Source organism: Anastrepha ludens, chromosome 6 (assembly GCF_028408465.1).
Source record: "Anastrepha ludens isolate Willacy chromosome 6, idAnaLude1.1, whole genome shotgun sequence".
Classification (NCBI taxonomy): domain Eukaryota; kingdom Metazoa; phylum Arthropoda; class Insecta; order Diptera; family Tephritidae; genus Anastrepha; species Anastrepha ludens.
The window spans coordinates 11,393,891-11,411,804 of record NC_071502.1 but is presented as its reverse complement, the minus strand read 5'-3'; the positions used below and the strand labels follow the sequence as shown (position 1 = coordinate 11,411,804).

The 17,914-nt window shown below is 38.2% G+C and overlaps 1 protein-coding gene across 2 annotated transcripts in view; it reads right to left on the bottom strand.

Annotated features, from left to right (window-relative positions):
* Positions 1–5,631, bottom strand: part of LOC128867771 (endoplasmic reticulum metallopeptidase 1) — a 29,357-nt gene extending 23,726 nt beyond the window's left edge. The window contains exon 1 of one of the 2 annotated variants that reach the window (XM_054109253.1): positions 5,354–5,631. The gene's annotated coding sequence lies outside the window, so the exon portion shown is untranslated. Of the gene's footprint in view, positions 1–5,088; positions 5,162–5,353 lie in introns of those variants that run through there. The other variant, XM_054109252.1, reaches the window with a different exon arrangement.
* Between the last annotated feature and the right edge of the window lie 12,283 nt (positions 5,632–17,914).

The following is a 17,914-nucleotide window of genomic DNA, read 5'->3' as shown; positions in this document are numbered from 1 at the left end:
TGAAATGATAAAACCCAGCCAATTAAGAATGTTCGAATCCATGTTTCGAATTTCATAGTTCTATTTCTAAATTTGTATTGACGATTCGATTAAATATTACATTTGCGTATTGTTGTTTTGATTGTCGTACTGATTGGTTTATAATTATTATTTTATATGTACTTAAGTGTAGTGTATTGATTGTTCAAACATAAGTGAACTCGTGGAATGCCACAGTCATATAAAAACGGCTATAACAGGTGGATGATTATATGATTATGCCCATGTGTGTATGTATGTATGTACTAGGTTGTTCAGTAAGTTTTGTGTTTCGACAAGAAAAACGTAATTTTATGATTTGAAGTACACTCTATTATTTAGTACAGCCGCCCGGAACATCAGTACACTTCTTCCAACAAGATTCCATTTTTTTGAATTCTATCCCTGAAGTGACCATCTAGAAGAGCTGCAAAGGACGCTTCTAAAGCTGTTATGACCTCATTATGAGATGAAAAACGCTTTCCACGCAACAGATGGAAGTCGCTAGGAACCAAATCTGGTAAAGACGGTGGACGGTCCAAAAAAGTCATGTATTGGGTTGGGGAATAAGTTCATGGCGTTTTCATATTTTCTTTTATTTTACAACGATTTGTTTGCTGTTTGGCACAGGGTAAGTATTCATTCGATAGAACTCTTTCTGATCTACAAAACTATGTAAATTGCATTTTTGAGTTATTTAATTTTTTATTAGTTTTAAGGCTTAGAAATGGAATACCCAGGAGGCAAAAATCAACACAAAACTAATATGTTAATTGTATTTTTGAGTTATTTAATTTTTTATTAGTTTTAAGGCTTAGAAATGGAATACCCAGGAGGGAAAAATCAATATTTTCGACAACTGCTTTCCTTTGATATTCATCGAGGTTAAAAAGCAGTCGAAGTACCACGAGACATTTGGGACTTGTATGGAGAAGGTGTCATGGGCAAGTCTACAGCACGGAAATGGTTTGCAACGCTCAAAAATGGCGACTTTGACGTCAATGACGCGTCCCTTAGCGGTAGGCCTTCTAAATGCGATGAAGAACGTCTCAAATCACTTTGGAAGGAGAACGGTCGCCAAATCTATCATGAATTGGCTGAAAAAATGAGCACCGATCATAAAATGATTCTCAATTACCTTCACTCGATGGGATTTACCGAAAAATTGGGAGCCTGGGTGCCTCACGAGGTCAACGAAAAAACAAAGAAAGTCACCTTCAAATTGCTTCTCAGCATCTCCCCCACCATCGAGCAACTCGCGGTCATAAACAGCGGTTTTTGTACCATATCGTCACAGGAGATGAGAAATGGTGCCTATACATCAATATGAAGCTAAGAAAGGAGGGGGTGGCTTCAGGAGATACGCCAAAGCCGAGAGTCAAGTCAGAACTTCATCCAAAGAACATAACTATGATATGAGTTTGGTGGGACTCGAAGGGCATAGTGCACTGGGAAATGCTCGAAAAGAATGCCACAGTCAACAAAGAAGCTAAACATGGTCCAGCTACTCCGTGTGAATCAAGCTATAAGGCTATTCGACGGAAAAGACCTGATCGACATGGTGAAACCATACTTCTTCACGACAACGCCAACCCTTATGTTGCACAAGTCGTTAAAGCTGTACTCCAAGAGCTCGAATGGGAGGTCCTTCAGCATCCGCGTTATTCTTTGGACCTTGCCCCCATAGATTACCATCCTTTCCGCTCCCTGTCAAACCATATGAAGGGCGTTATAGTTCTTCTTCCTTCGTTGACAGCAGATCAGGTGATTTTTGGCGGAACGGCATCAACAAATTAGTCGAGAGGTGGGAAGAGGTTTTAAACAGCAACGACGAATATATAATTGATTAACTTATTAATATAATTATTGTTTTTTGTTTAAATAAAAAGTTTCGGTAAAAACGCTACGAACTTATTCCCAAACCTAACTTTTAGCCACCATCGAATGCCCAGATACGGCTGGGTTGCCAAAACAACAAAGGTCACGAGAATGCTAAGCAGATTAATGCCACACATCGGTGAACCAACACAGGGCAAAAGAAGGCTAATCATGACGGCCGCAAACTCAATTCTCCTGTACGGCAGCAAAGCGAATTGTGCTAAACTGCAAAGCTAAGTGCAAAGCACAGGAGACTGTGCAACGAACAGCGGCACTCAGAGTTGCCTCAGCCTACCGCAATGTCTCTGGCGCTGCAGTCTTTGTGATCAGCGTGGAGATCCCAGCAACGAATGGATGCGTTGGAGTCCAAGAAGAAACAGGTCATCACTAGCTGCGCGGAACGAAGATGCCAAACCATGCTGCGGTGGCAAAGCCGATGGGACATTGAACCGAGCGGCAGTAGACGGCGAAATTCATTCCATTAATGGGCAAATGGGTGCAGAGGAACTTTGGGTAAGTGATTTACTTCTTAACTCAGTTCCTCTTTGGCCACGGATACTTCCGGAGTTACCTATACCGTATGGGCAAAGTAAGCGATCTCAAGTGCATATATTGCGAAGCGCCGACCGATGACGCTGAACACACGATTTTTAGTTGTGAAAGATGGCTCGCGGAAATAGATGCTCTAAGGAAGCAGGTTGGCGACCTAGCGTCAAGCAATATAATCAGCAAAATGCTTGAACGCGAGGCCAGCTGGAACGCGGTAAAGATATACATGCATCAAGAACGTACTACCGCAGAAAAAGATAGAACTCGACAGAGTGCAATAAAGCGAAGCCACACAGATAGAAACACAAGAAGATGATCCTATAGCATGAAAGCTGGCTATTAATGCGACATACCCAGTCGGAAGTGAAAAGAATTGGCCCTTTATGGATGCCTTTCTGGGCCCTCCCAAAATAATACAGAAAGTAGTACCGGGAAGGGTGTCTCCTCAGAAGGCGAAGAAGGAATTGTTTTAGTGGCCTCATTACTCGACGCAGTAGACGATGGTCGCTGTAAGTGTGAAGGCATTTTGAACCCTATCTCACCCACCAAAAAACAAAAAAAGATAGCTCTTGTGACACGGTGCATTGTCCTGATGAAAAACAATTTTATTCTTTTGGAGTCTGAGTATTTTCTTACGAATTTTTTCCTTCAGCTGGTCTAAAAGGATGGTCTATTCAGATTTTATTGTTTACCAGTTTGCAAGTAATCTACAAGCAAAATCGCTTCCGCATACCAAGAAGAATCAGATTCACCATACTTTTTAGCCTTTTTTATTTAGGATCATGGTGCTAAACCGAAGTCTCCTACATGGTGATAAATCAGCCTATAAAATCCACTTTATCCTTTTGAAGACTCTTTAAATGTTGCGAGAAAGTCGCACCCGAATTAGTTTTAGTTCCATTGTTAGCGAATGCGGCACCCATTGTGCACACAGTTTTCTGAAATCCAATACTTCAGTCCTAGCTTTTTATGCCTGTAAGAGAGCTCTGGCCTGAAGATAAAAAATATTACTGTTGCCACATAAGATATATATATTTGTGCTCTAAGTACATATGTATGTATGTTAGTATATGACAATGCACAAGTTTTAGATTTATTTTTTGTATTTTAGACCGATATAAACTACAGTTAAAATATTTTATTTTTATTAGCATCATCAGCGCTTCTTTAGGTGATACGTTTGCTTGAATGTATGCACCTTAATGGGCCTTAAAGATATAGGCTAAATAAATGATTGCAAGTTGGGCCATATATATTATATATGTTGGCAAACCGCGGTTGTCTTATGATAAAAAAAATATTTACCTAAGCAGCAATGGAAATTGCTTATAATAAGACTACTTTAAATGGTTATAGGTTTGTTCGGTTAATTTTTTAGCAAATAAAGGGCCTTTAACAAGTGACTCCTACATCTAGTAGTGAATAATCCCTAGACGGTACCTCTTTCATGTCATCTTTGGCATTTACCAAGTAGACAGATGCACAAATTGAAACAAGATGAAACCTATTTTGAAAATGGTCGATCTTTAAATGGAGGGACCTACAGTTTCAAGCCGACAGATATTTTTTATGAGGAGCTTTTTCATGACAGAAATACACTCGGAGGTTTGCCATTGCCTGCCGAGCGGCGACCGCTATTAGAGAAAACTTTTTCTTAATTTTGATCTTTCACCGAGGTTCGAGCCGACGTTCTCGCTCTGAATTCCGAATGGTAGTCTCGCACCAACTCATTCGGACGCGGCGGCCGAAAATAGTCGCCCGAATTATTATCGCGCAGCGAAATTCTGGCGAATTCCTATCTGATCTTTCTCAAAGAGAAACATATTTAAAATAGCAAACATACATAAAACTAGTAAAAACTGATATTGGACGATTAGAGAGAAAGAAAAAGGCCAGCAATGCACTATAAGCATGTAAAAAGATACTGGGAGTTACATGGGTTCTAGCTTCTGCTGTAATGTATTGACGCTACTCAGCTATAGTAAAGCCAATATTATTATACGGTGCTCTGGTGTGGTGGACTGCGCTACAAAACCGGCATATAAAAAGCCTATGGAAAGTATTCAAGGTCTTGGTGCACTCTGCACAACAGGTGAATTGAGAACTACTCCAACGGTCACCGATTGATATTGCGGCGGAATAAGGGACATACGGGCATTGCTGGAAACGAAATTGTAGATGAGATTGCCAAAAGCGCTGTTTACAGACAATTCGAACAAGAAAACGACATACTGAAATCTTTAAATACGGTAAACAACTACTTTGAAGGAGATAAAATAGAAATTGATGAATAATAAAAAATTTTTGAGAAAAATGAAAATTCACCTTATTTTTTGAACACACCTCGTATATGCCAGAATGGTGAGAAAGTGACCATAATTGATAATAAAGGATATCCTATTAAATATGTGCATTATATTTTTTTTGTTTTTAAATATAATCCTTTGTTTTGACCCTATTTTTATATGTAATGAAAGATTTAATTCGTAAGGCGTCTTACGTCAATCATTTTTGACATTTGTGAACTAGACAGCAGATGAAGCGCGTGAAGGTCAAAATAAAGGTCCCCCTCACTGAATATCATCTTTTTTATTTAGTAAAAAAAGTTATTCAAAAGCTCTAAAGTGATTAATTTTGCGCCACCTTGAGAAAAATAAAGTACAATTTTGAGTTGAATCAACAAAAACGTATTTTTCTTCTTCTGTTATAAAAAATCGTTATTAGTGACTCCATTTTTTTGCTCACAACTGTATATAATAAATCCAAAGTTAAAAATCATCATACAAATTGATGCGTTTTTTAAGCAAATTTCGCAACAAACGCGATAATTCGGATGCTGCGACTGGCTCTGGCTTTTATCATTCGATAAGTCACTCTTCTTTTATTCATTTTATAATATTTTTCTCACGGTCAAACGTAGCTATGTATGATTTTTGTTTAATTCTAATTTCACGTAAACACTTTTTTTATTTTTTGTATTTTTTCACTACAAACACTTAAACTTTTAAATTCGAGCGTTTCCCGTTTTTAGAAGTATTTAATTCTTCTTGCAACTCAAAGTCCTATTTCCGCGTATATCGCACATAGACACGGGGATGTGCAATTCTATGTTTGTAGGCGGAGTTCTTATGGCATATACGATGTGTTGTTCTAAACCTTCCGTTGTAATGCGCGTTTTTGCACTGAAGTGTCGGACCAGTCTGGTGTGGCAGTCTGGCGCGTCTTGCCATCGCCACTTTTCACTTTACTCGCACTACAACTACGGCGTGCATACGGACATACGTACATACTCGTACTTACAAGCAGAACTACTATCCACTGCTAGAGGTCGTATGCAAATTACGTCTAATTCACGGAAATGTATATGTGTGGGTGTGGGCGTGTGTGTGAATTGCGCCCAACCACACCTGAAATGCTTCATTTGCAGTAGTTGAGATTCGTGGATTTTGCTCTTTGGTAATTTTTCAAATTCTTTGTTTTTTTATAATTTATTTTAAGTGTCGGTTTTCAAATCGCTTGCCCATTCACCTACAAATTTTTGGTTACATCACCTACAATTTTGTTGTCGTTGCTGTTGTTTGTTATATTTGTATTTGCAGTTTGATTTTGTTTATTTTTCACATTTTTGTTTTGAAAACTTTCGCTTTAGATTTGTTTGTGCAAATAAATTTCAATGCTCAATCAAATCATAGTTGTGGAAATTGCAGTGAACTTTAGTGGTGCACATTGGGCAAAAACCGAAATGAAATTTCTAAAAATCTGGTAATGAGATACCAAAAGGGACAAAAAAAAAAATTGAAGCAAAAAAATGTAACAGCCATTTAGCAAAAAAAAAAAAAAAATATTTCAGATGTATTTGAATAAAAGCCTTTTGGTATTAAAAAAACGCGGCTTAACCATTGCTTTCTTGTATACAAGTTTTTCTTTTTAACTTTTATTTTCAAGGAACATTTCAAGTAATATGTAATTTGTAGTGCAATATTGTGGGGCCCGGGGCAGAGAGGGAAACTTTTAGTATATAAATTCATCTGTGTGTACTCAGAAGAAGTGACTTTAGTTTTTTCGGAAAACATTTATGCTCCATCCACATTGCTCCATCCATTGCTCCATGCAATGCTCCATCCACATCAAATGCAACTGAGTCGCCGTTTTTTTTTTTTTTCAATTTACTGAAGCACTTTTGGCTCTGAGTGTATTTATCTGCTCAATAATGAAAAAATTTCATCCTTTCATCGCTATTTTCAATTTAAGGATTGCATTTTTCCAATTACATACTTCTCAAAAATGGCAAAAAAAAAATTTTTTCTCAGAAATTTTTAACAAAAAACATTTTTTTTCTCAGAAATTTTTAACAAAAAAAATTTTTTTTGGCCAATACTTTTTTAAATTTATTTTTTACTACAAAAAAATATACATACATATATATCTATACTAATATTATAAAGAGGAAAACTTTGTTTGTTTGGTTGTAATGAATAGGCTCAAAAACTACTGGACCGATTTTAAAAATTCTTTCACCATTCGAAAGCTACATCATCCACGAGTAACACGGATTATATTTTATTTTGGAAATAGGGCTCGAGATATAGGTCAAAACGTGGACCCGGGTAACCTTCGGATGTGTATGTACAATATGGGTATCAAATGGAAGCTGTTGGTGAATGCTTTAGTCCAGAGTATTTTTCATGCCGCTCCGTGACTGGGGTCTCGAGATATAGGTCAAAACGTGGACCCGGGTAACCTTTGGTTATGTATGTACAATATGGGTATCAAATGAAAGGTGTTGATAAGTGATTTAATACGGGGCAATTTTCATACCTATTGATGACTAGGGTCTCGAAATATATGCCAAAACGTGGACCCGCCGTGTCTTTGCACCGAATTAAATCAAACTTACGCACATTGTTAAGTAAGTATTGAAAATGGGTTTCGTAAAGTTTGGTTGTAATTCGGAGCACTGGCAACGGGTACAGCGTTCTTTTGAAGCAGCCATAATGTCGCTGACTTTTTTAACGCTTGGGGCGGAACTGAACTGTCAAATTGACAGTGTGAGTTACAATGTGTCAATATTTCTTTCTGATTTGGATGCCATAAGGAAAAAACGTAAGTGCAACATGTAAAAATTGTTTGTGAATTTTTTTGGAGTGGATTTTGGAACAGTGCATAATTTCTTACGAAATTTGAGAATTTAATGTGAAATCCGAATGAAATTATGTGTTCGTGGAAAAAAAATTTTTTTTCGTTTTTTTTTTTGAAAAATAGAAATGGATAATGGTTAAAAAAGCTCGAATGCTTAATAAAACATATAAATTGAAACGAAAAATTCATGGATGATCAGGGAAAAAGACGAATGTTTCTTAGTTATTCATTTGCGTTGATTTGAAATTTAAAAACAATCTTCTTTTTTCCTGATTTTCAACAAATAGAAAAACAAAAAATATTATTTATGCCAAAGCGCTTGAATAAAGAATAAAGAAATAAATAATATGAAAATCATATATTTTCTGTTCTAAACCATATCTATTCTATTTTAGTGTGCCCAGCGAAGGGGGCCGGGCTTGCTAGTATAAAATAAACTTATATAAATATTAAAAAGTACCAAAGTCTTTCTACTCTCAAAATATATCTGCTAAAATTTCCAACATTTAATAAAATTAAAAATTATCAAAAATCGTTTTCCCAAAAATTTTTCAGAATTCTTTCAGTTGACTTCTTAGTTGAATAGAAAATAAAACCAATTTTCAGAAGAATGGGCGACAATTTACAAAAAACGTGAATCACCTGACATAGAATCGCTCCAATGGAGTAAATCCTGATGGAAATTGCGACACGTGTTGTAACGGTTATGTTAATCTTTCATTCTATTCTCACGCACTCCCAGTTTTCTGATATTCAATGGAGACGCTGCGCCAACATTTTTGATATTAAGGCTAGTACTAATTGCACAGCCGTGAAATTTCGCCAGCAACATGAATTTCATTTGCCGTGAAGTGTCGCTAGCAACATTGCTTGTCGAATGAGAAGAAATGTTGCTAGCAGCATTGCGTGTCAAATGAGGAGAAACATCAAATTATGAGCATCGCCCCGGAAACAATTGGAAAATTTTGTTCAGAAAAAAGTTTTTAATTATAATAAAATAATTAATTGCATTCTTTTCAACAGGTTTGACTACATTTACCAACATTTTAATACTCGAACAGTCACGATTTCTTCCGCTCTTCATTATTCAATTGTATTTACACCCTTTTTGTGGTGGCTGCTGTATTCTCCACTATACACAAAATAAATAAGCGGTTGTTTTAAGTTTTGAAAGTTGGTATTTTTAAATAAACTTACTTGTTCCAATAATTGGTGAAATTTAAAAATTCTAGACGCTCCGTTTTAAGCGACATGTGCATTTTAAATTGGCGTGAAAAAATGTTGTTGGCATCATGTTGCGCGGGGCTTTCACGGCGTGAATCGAGTACTACTTTGCCGTGAAATACATTTTAAATTCCACGCATATTTCGCGGTAAGGCACTCATAGCGCAGCGAATAAACATCCAGCAGGTTCGTTGGCTGAGTCATGTCGTCCGAATGTATTCGGTGCGGTGCGTTGGAAAGGTCGGGTGGAGACGGACATGGCTTTACTTGGTGTGCCGAATTGGCGCCAGTTAGCATGAGAAAGAATTGACTGGCACGCTTTGTTAAACTCATCCAAAACGCGTAAGCGGTTATCCCACTAATAATGAAGAAAAATTGCCAGGTATACATATGGACATACCCTAGAAACACGTTTATATTGCGAGCCGCTTGATGCAAGACGGACGTTTGCTGTAGCCGCCACTAACCTGTGGGTAGACGCTACTAGGAGGATTGCTTTTAGATTAGGTGCTCACCATTGACCTTACCGGCTTAGGAGACCCTACCAGTAGCTACGCTGGTGCTGGCATCACTCTGAGTATCATTGCACTTACCGAGCCTTCTCATCGAGGCACGATAACAATTCCTCGAGGAGAAGTTGAATAATGTTGAAAGTTACACAATTTTCTTTCAGGATTTCTTGAGAAGTTTCATTTCTGTGCTATGGCTTAGCAAAAAATCTCATCTCAGTCTGGAAATCCCTCCTATTGGCTCTATACTCTAATCGTACAGAGTTCGTGCATCTTACAATTTTTTAATAATACTGGCATTCGGGAATTCGGGACAAGTGCAAACTAGCAGTTTTTATATCAGCAGGTGTTTTTTTTTTTTTTTTTTTTTTTTTTTTTTTTTTTTTAAAAACTTACAATTGGTTCAGAAAAGTACTACAGCATATTTTTGCTTTTTCATTTATTGTCCTAAATAGGTCGTCCGTTTTACGAACATCTCGTTCGGTGAGTAGTGAAATAAAGTTTGTAGCAATCATCCCCATTTTTAAAACCTTTGGGAGGATTTCACTGTAATTGCACGTATGCCTTTTTTTCATTTCTTCGAAACTATCCCAAGAATTAAGGGAAACTAATGCGGATTGACTACTCGAATTAAATTAGATTAGATTAGATTTGTGTGGGGGTTGGAATAGTCTAAGCACTCAGTCAGGAGACCATTGTACTACACTCAGATATGTTTCAAAAGAAAGAATAGAGATAGGAAAGGTAAAATGTGGGTGGTAAGACAGAAAAATTAGTTTAAGGTCACTCTTTCACAAATCTCTTGGATTCATTGATGATACTTGACTTAAGGGGACGTACAAAAAAGGTATTTTTTTCGAAATTTTACTGTCTCTTTAAGAAGTAGATTAGAGGAATTTTCGATGGCAACATTACCGAAATTTGACATTTAATATCCTATTGTGAATGAAAAATAATCAAACTTTTAAAGAGAAGAACAAAAAAGGCTGGATGCAATGACGGATAAAATTACTTTAATTGTTTTTATACAATACTTCGGAGCAGTTTGAAAAAATGCAACTTAAGTTTTTTTTTTAAATAAATAATTATTTTTGAGTATCGGGCAGCTAATACTCGTATTTGTTGCCTGAGGTCCATCTTTTACTGACAAAACTATTCAATAAACAAATGAGCTGTTCACTAATCTGCGTAATAACCGTCTGCTATAATAATTTTAATAAGAATTAACAGTGCTGGTAATCCCGATTAACACCGCCATCTGTCTAGGCTATTGGGATTCAGTAATCTATTTCTAGTTTTAGTAAATTTTACAACGTGCACTATACTCGTTCTGTACCACAGGTTGTGTGGATATATGCCACTGTGCGTCGGCATAGAAATAAAAGCATTCAACGAAAGAGATGAGTAAATGAAGCGGCTATGTGAGAACTGATATTAAGGCAATTTCATTTTGGCTGTAAAATAAACAAAAAAGCAAACAGTCAATTTCATCGTTGTGCTTGAATGCATTCAAAAAAAAATTCGTTTCATCATTCAACCAATCATTGGACATTGCGCGTAAATGTATCTTACGTCTGTATTATGTGCAAGTATAAACACAAAACAAAACAAAACCGTCAAATGAGAGTTTATTGATGGTAGTTTGTTTTTATTTTATGAAATTAGGCGCATTAACGTAATGAAGCCTTTTATATAGAATTTATATTATTCCTATTTTCTAAAGCTAAATCATTCATATGCATGTGAATATGCCCCTACATATGTATGTATGTATGTGCAATTAGCAAATTCAATAGCGATTTAATTGCCACAAAAGGCAAACATTTTTACTACGGTGACGTGCAGCAAAGTAGAAATCAAAGGACGGGAAGCACAGGGTGTATACCTATGAAACCGGATTTTTAAAATTATTTATTGAAAATATTTAAAAATAAAAACAAATTTATTTATTATGGAAAAAGGCTAGAATATATTTTGTTCAAAGTAATGATCATTAAGTGTAGTAAGGAAGCCAACAATCGCCTTGTATGTATGCAAGGGCGCAATTGGCAAAAGATGGGGCATCTCGCCTAGAGTTGTATTTTGGCTCTATAATACCATAATAAAGCCAATCCTGCTATATGAAGACGTTGTCTGGTGGGACTCACTGGAGAGGACGACATCGGTTAAAAAGCTTGAACTCTCTAAGCATCCTCAGCAACTTTGAGTTCATTCGCTCGTCGACGGATCAGTGTGTGCCCTCGCTTAGTCCAAGCGGAACTTTCTCCACCCATATTCCACCAAGGGAGGAGTGGACCGGCGGCAACCCTTGGGGACAGGGCCTAGTTAACCTGTTCACGGATGGCTCGAAGCTAGACGGTAGGGTTAGAGGAGGAGTATTCTGCAAAGAGCTCCCCATCAAACTCAAATTCAGGCTACCGGATCACTGCAGTGTGTTCCAAGCAGAGGTGGTCGCAATTAAAGAAGCAGCTGATTGGCTACTTACTTGCGTAATAACTGTTAAGAAGGTAAATATTTACTCCGATAGTCAAGTGGCAATTAAGGCTCTAGGCTCTATTATGGTGCATTCGAATCTAGTCAGGGAATGCCTGGTCTCTCTCTCGATTGCATCAGAATTCTTCGATATTAAGATAATTTGTGTACCTGGTCACAGCGACATTACTGGAAACTGCGAAGCCGACGAGCTGGCCAGACAAGGGACCTGTGAGGTAGTGTGGCCGCTGTGAGGATCGGGATCCCTTTGACAAACTGCGCTCTACTCCTGGAAGGATGGGCTTTGCACCAACTCAGCGAGCGCTGGGCAAGCACACGAAGGTGTAAGGTCGCGAAGTCCTTCTGGCCACGTTTGGATAGGAGGTGGTTGAGGGATATTCTGAGGATGACAAAGTCTCATCTCTCAAATTTCGTGGGCATCCTCACGGGACACAATCCGCGGGGTATACATTCCGTGAGACTCGGAATTACTTCGAGTCCTTTTTGCGTCAGCTGTATGGAGGGTGAGGTGGAATCATCTCAGCACCTACTCCTCAGCTGCCCAGCTCTCAATCATCTTGGTTCTCACTTCTTTTCTGCCCCTGCTGATATAGCAGGTCTTGAAAACAAAAATCTGATGAACTTCATCAGCAGCATAAAGAGGTTAACACAACCTCAGACTAGTCACCGTTCGAAGTCCACAAACACTCAACCCTCCCCATCCCTTCCCTTTTCGTCCTTTTTTCCTTCACATCTTTTTCCCCTCTTGCAATGGTATCACAAAGGATGAACCAAACTTCTTTCGTCCAAGTGGGCCCACTCTCTGAGCAACCTTCACTACCTAACCTAATGACCATTGTCAGTATGTACATGCACATAATTCCCATATTCAAAGAAAGTTGTGAATGATTTGCCAAGCAAATGCATCCATCTTTCGAGTCGAATCAGTTTGGAGCTCTTTTTTCACAGTTTCATGAAAATTTTCTGTCCAAATGCGATTTCCATTGAATAAAATGTGTGGGTAACAGCTGAAGTGAGGTCTGTTCAATGAGTTGCAAGTGTCAATGATTCCTTTGGCGCATTTTCATTAGATTTTAGAAGCTCATATAAGATTACAGAAATACAAAATTAAAGCGATCAGCATGGAGAGCGCAAAACTCGCAGCATTTAGCTGAGGATAAGTTATTTTGTTATAACTAATTTTTTTCCTGTGAATTCGATCTTTTAACTGGCAGTAAATATCATAAAATGTGCGTTTGATGCCTTTCGTACAGTGTCACGTTCGATAATTTTTTTGTATGGCAAACGGCCAGCTTCTGGTTAGGAAAAAAATTGTCCAAAAGTAACGGTATTTTGTAGCCAATTGCAACTAATACTTATTACAGTAAAATTGAATAGGCTATTAAGTTGCATACCAAAAATTATTCAAAAGGTTCTGATTAAAAAATATGAAATTTTGGTGAAAATTTGCAGCATTTTCATAATTTTTGCATAAAGTTCGGAAATACGATTTGCATGGTTTTTCTTGTACAATGAGTTCAACTTTTACAAACAATTTTTTTTTGTTCCTTGTTTACTCCTCTCGAGAGCATAGGGCTTTGACAAGACTCAGTCTTGCCTTGGTTTTGTTAATTGTTTTTGATTTCTGCCAGGGTAGGTGATTAGCCATCTGTGTTTCACATTTTTCTGGCAGAAGCATCGCACAGATGGTTGAGGACTGCGCTAAATTTCATGTGTCTGCGTTATTATCGCAATCGCCCGCTTCTTCTTGCTGGCGCCACTGATGCAATGCCACTGATTTTGCTTGTTTTAGCATTCACAATGCAAATAATGCGATTACTATCGTGCGGGAGTAAGGTTGGAAACGAAAAGTTTCTGGGGTTGAGGAAAGATTTTTTTTATTATTTTTTTGTTTGAAACAGCGAAAGTAGGTAAATTTGGAAAAGTGCGAGGACAGTGGAAATATTATATAATTACATACATATGTATGTGTTTTTTTTTAATTCTTATTCACTCCGCGCGGGAGTCATCGGTAAGACTCTTCCATCGTACACGATTCTGCCATGTGATGTCATCATCTGCAAGCTCGCGCAACAGCGACCTTCCCCAAGTTATCTTTGGCTAACCGCGACTTCTGCTCGCTTGCGAGTTCCTGGTGGGTTTCTAAGCGTGTGACCTATCCATCGTCACTTTATGCGTTTGATTTGCCATAGGGCGGGTTTCGCATGCGTTGATCTCCACAGCGCGTCGTTGTTGATGCCGAGGCATTTGTTGACGAAAGACTATACTCTGTGCTAGCCATGTTTCACTTCCGTACAACAATACAAACTTCTCACATGAGCTGAATATTTGCAGTTCAGTGTGCCTAGAGGTTTGCGAAATCACCCATTTTGTATGCATTCGCCCGAATGCCGCCCTTGCTTTATTTAGCCTGCAGTTGACATCTTCATCTGGTCCGCCGTCTGTCATGATAGTGCAGCCTAGGTAGCAGAAGCTTTCGACAAATTCCACCGGACGTACGTCAACCAATATCTGCCTTGCGTTATTGTGGTTAACTCTCATAGCTTCGGTCTGGGCGATGTTGACCTCCAGTCGGACAGTGCGTGACAGCGTGACTAGTCTGTTCGCCTTAGCTTGTATGTCAGTGAGTTTGCGAGAGAGGAGACAGATGTCATCGGCGAAGTTCAAGATGTCTGACGAAGCTCTCTTTTATGTTAGGGTCAATTGGCTCTGGAAATCGTCTAGGACGATGGCGAAGAGAAGGGGCGGCAGGTGATATGTACTTAATTCTATTGAGTTTGTCATAAGGTAGAAATTACATTAATTACTGCGATTACTTTACATCTGTGATTTGGATATCTTTCACTGGAAGATTTACCAACCCATTTTCAAAAAAAAATTGAGAGAAAAAAATATTTCTATGACGCTTGTTACACTGCTTTCGTTGTATTTACTATGTTAACTCCTTGCCGTGCAATTTAACAATTTAACGAAACTCGAGCCCAAATGTTACGCGTCAACGCGTGGTAAACAGATTAGAATAATATAAACTACTTTGTAACAGCAATTATGAGACTCGTGACTAAATCTGGTAGCGTACAGATAGTAACTAATATTCAATCACGACCCAGGCTCGTGATATTTACGTTTGACACTATGATCTATTCTCAAGCCTGGCTCGTCATATTCATGTTTGGACCAAAATTTTCATCACGAATTAGACTCGTTAAAGCACGGCAAGGGGTTAACATGCACATCATACTACCCTGGCGAGCTTCTCCTCTACATCTTGAACTTTTTCCCCTACTTATGGTATTTGATTAGGTTGTGCTAGATTAGGTGAAATGGCTTTCTTAGAGGGAAGATGGAGTTAGATGATAGGTAAGACACCATTAAACACTTAAAACGAAAAAGAACAGGGAGAAGGTGATGTACCCGAACAATGACTATTAAGTTTGGGAGAATGCTGAGTGGTCAGAAAGGTCAGTTCAGGGCATAATATCTCACATATTTCATCTGCATTTGTTTTTTTTGAAGGAGGTTGAAATCTAAGTGTCAGAAACATCTCAGAGATGCCGTCACACCAACGGTTTGTGGGGCACGCTCCCATTAATACTATAATAATCCTCCACCTTGGCTAATTGTACCCTGGGCCCAGAAAAGTATAACTTCAGGATAGAGCCGAGTTTATGTCCAAAGACACAACAGGTACCTGCGTCCAGGTTCCTCTCTTGCAGGCATATGAAGACTATATACCTTCGATAGTTCCAATTACTCCCACTGTGTTTATAGATGGTTCCAAAGTAAAGGAGACATCGGGAAAGTTGCAGTAGTGTTATACTAACTCACTACTGTCTTATCTTCTGTACAATACTGTAATGAGTGATTCACTCAAACGTCTGTGCTTGTTGTCTGTTTGTCAGAAACTGTCTGCCTTCTCTGTTGCTGCATCACTTTGGCGAAGTCGCATCATGATCTTACCTGCGAACGTTTGTGCTGCCTCCCACTTACCGGTGTTTGCGCACATATCTCGTAAGAGGGTGCTGGGGATGGTTGAATACCCAGGGCTTGTTCCAGGATAGCTCGTTTCTCTCTGAAGCGGTTGCAATAAAACATGACGTGTTCTGCGTTTTCGTCAGTATTCGGGCAGTTTGAATAGAGAGGGCTGTCTGACAGCTTAAAAGGTGCAGGTATTCCTGAAAACAGCCATGTTTTCTCATTAACCACTCATCAACATTGCATAACTGCACTTAAGACTCCTGAAAGCAGCACAGTTGAGGATTAGCTGCAGAGATAATTCTACGCCATTATTCTCAACTGAGAAACCTCAAAAGTTCAAGCATCTTCTGCTAAGTTCAGTCTCACCGGACTTCTAAGATTTCTATCACTAACGAGGGTTGGGAGTTTTTGAGACTTAGAAGTTTGGTAATAGGTCATATACACAGTATAGTTTTGCCACAGAAATGCCGGTCTTATAAGCTGTAGCGGCCACTATCATTCGGTAGTGCCTGGGCTCGAACCCCGTTGTAGGAACGAAACATAAATATTGATAGAAAATAATATGTTTTTATAGCGGTCGTCCGTTCGTAGGCAAAGGCAAACCTCCAAGTGTATTTCTACCATGAAAAAGATACTCAGAAAAAACCAGTAGAAACAGTAAGTCACTGCATTTGTGGAAAAACATCACGTCGCATCTCTACCTGAAGTATACAACAGTTGTTCGCGCTGCAACGTAAGTGTCCAGGCCTCTTCGTCTAACGTAAGAGTCTATCTCGTCATAGTATATAGATGCATAGTACGTAGATGCTCTTAAAATCACTAAGCCATAAAAATGAATGAATAAAATTTTATATAAAGAGACGAGTGGAATGCAAACTGCACTGTGGTTACAGTGGCTTCGATTTGTCTAGCTACCTGACATCAACTCTGACGATTATCTTGTATCAACCAAGGTTCACACTGATTTCTATGTAGCGGTAAGCCTATGGAATCAATTTCTAAATAAAGCGCCAGTGTTTGCTATAAAAAATGTGGAAAAAAAATTACACGGCGCGTTTCGGTGCGTAAAAAGTGCTGGCTTTTATAGATAAGAGTTTTACAAGCAATTGCTTGTATTTTGCCGACCAGACTTATGAACTTACCCTGTAGGAAAAATGTTAATAGGAGACACTAATGCTTTATCATAGATGAGATCATTTGTTGGAATTTAATTAGAATGCAAAATTCTTTTAGAGCTCATATGCTTCATGCCTATTTTATAAATATTATTATTCTGTATATTAATTTGAATTATTTTCATAAAGTAATATAGATTTCTCTTTATTTTTATAACACAGCAAATTATTTACCTTAAATGTTCCTTATACCTCTGACCAATATAAATTCGTAGGGGTTGGTCTTCTGGAAATATTTTCGTGCTAAACTCACGAGTAAAACTATGAGTACAACATTTAAATTTTTCCCTAATGTGAGCGTATAATTAAACAGTACAATAAATAGAATGGAATTTATTTATAAATTAGTCAATTCCGAACATTCTTAGAACCGAATTTGGGAACTCGATAAGAATTTAGAATTGTACCATTTGTCCTGGACCTAGCAATGCGATAAGCGTGTGTGGTCAGCAGGGGCATTAGGCTACACATTGCGCAAGCCACGGGATGACATCGCAAGGGCAGCGCTAGACTGGAATCCCCAAGGGGGCCGTAGATGCGGGAGACCAACCAACACATGGAGGTGACAAGAAGCAGCAGAGGCAGACAAAGCATGCCGTTCCTGGAGTCAAATTAAACATCTGAATCTAAACAAACGAAATTATAACTTGTTTATTGAGGCCCTGTGTTTCATCTAGGAACTATGGGAATATATATATATATGTATTATATATACATAAGTGCCTAGGTGGGTATGAGACTCCTATAAATAATTTTACCACAGATCCACAGTTAGCGGCTTCATTTTCCGCAAACCCATTTCATTTTAAGTTTGTTTAAAAAAAACCCCTACTCGAATATATTTTTTTCTTCTTATACAATTAAAATAATATTTTCATGTTTATAGTGTGGACCAAATCGGACTAGACAGATAGAAAGATAGATAGGTTAGGTTATGAGTCTTTGTGATTG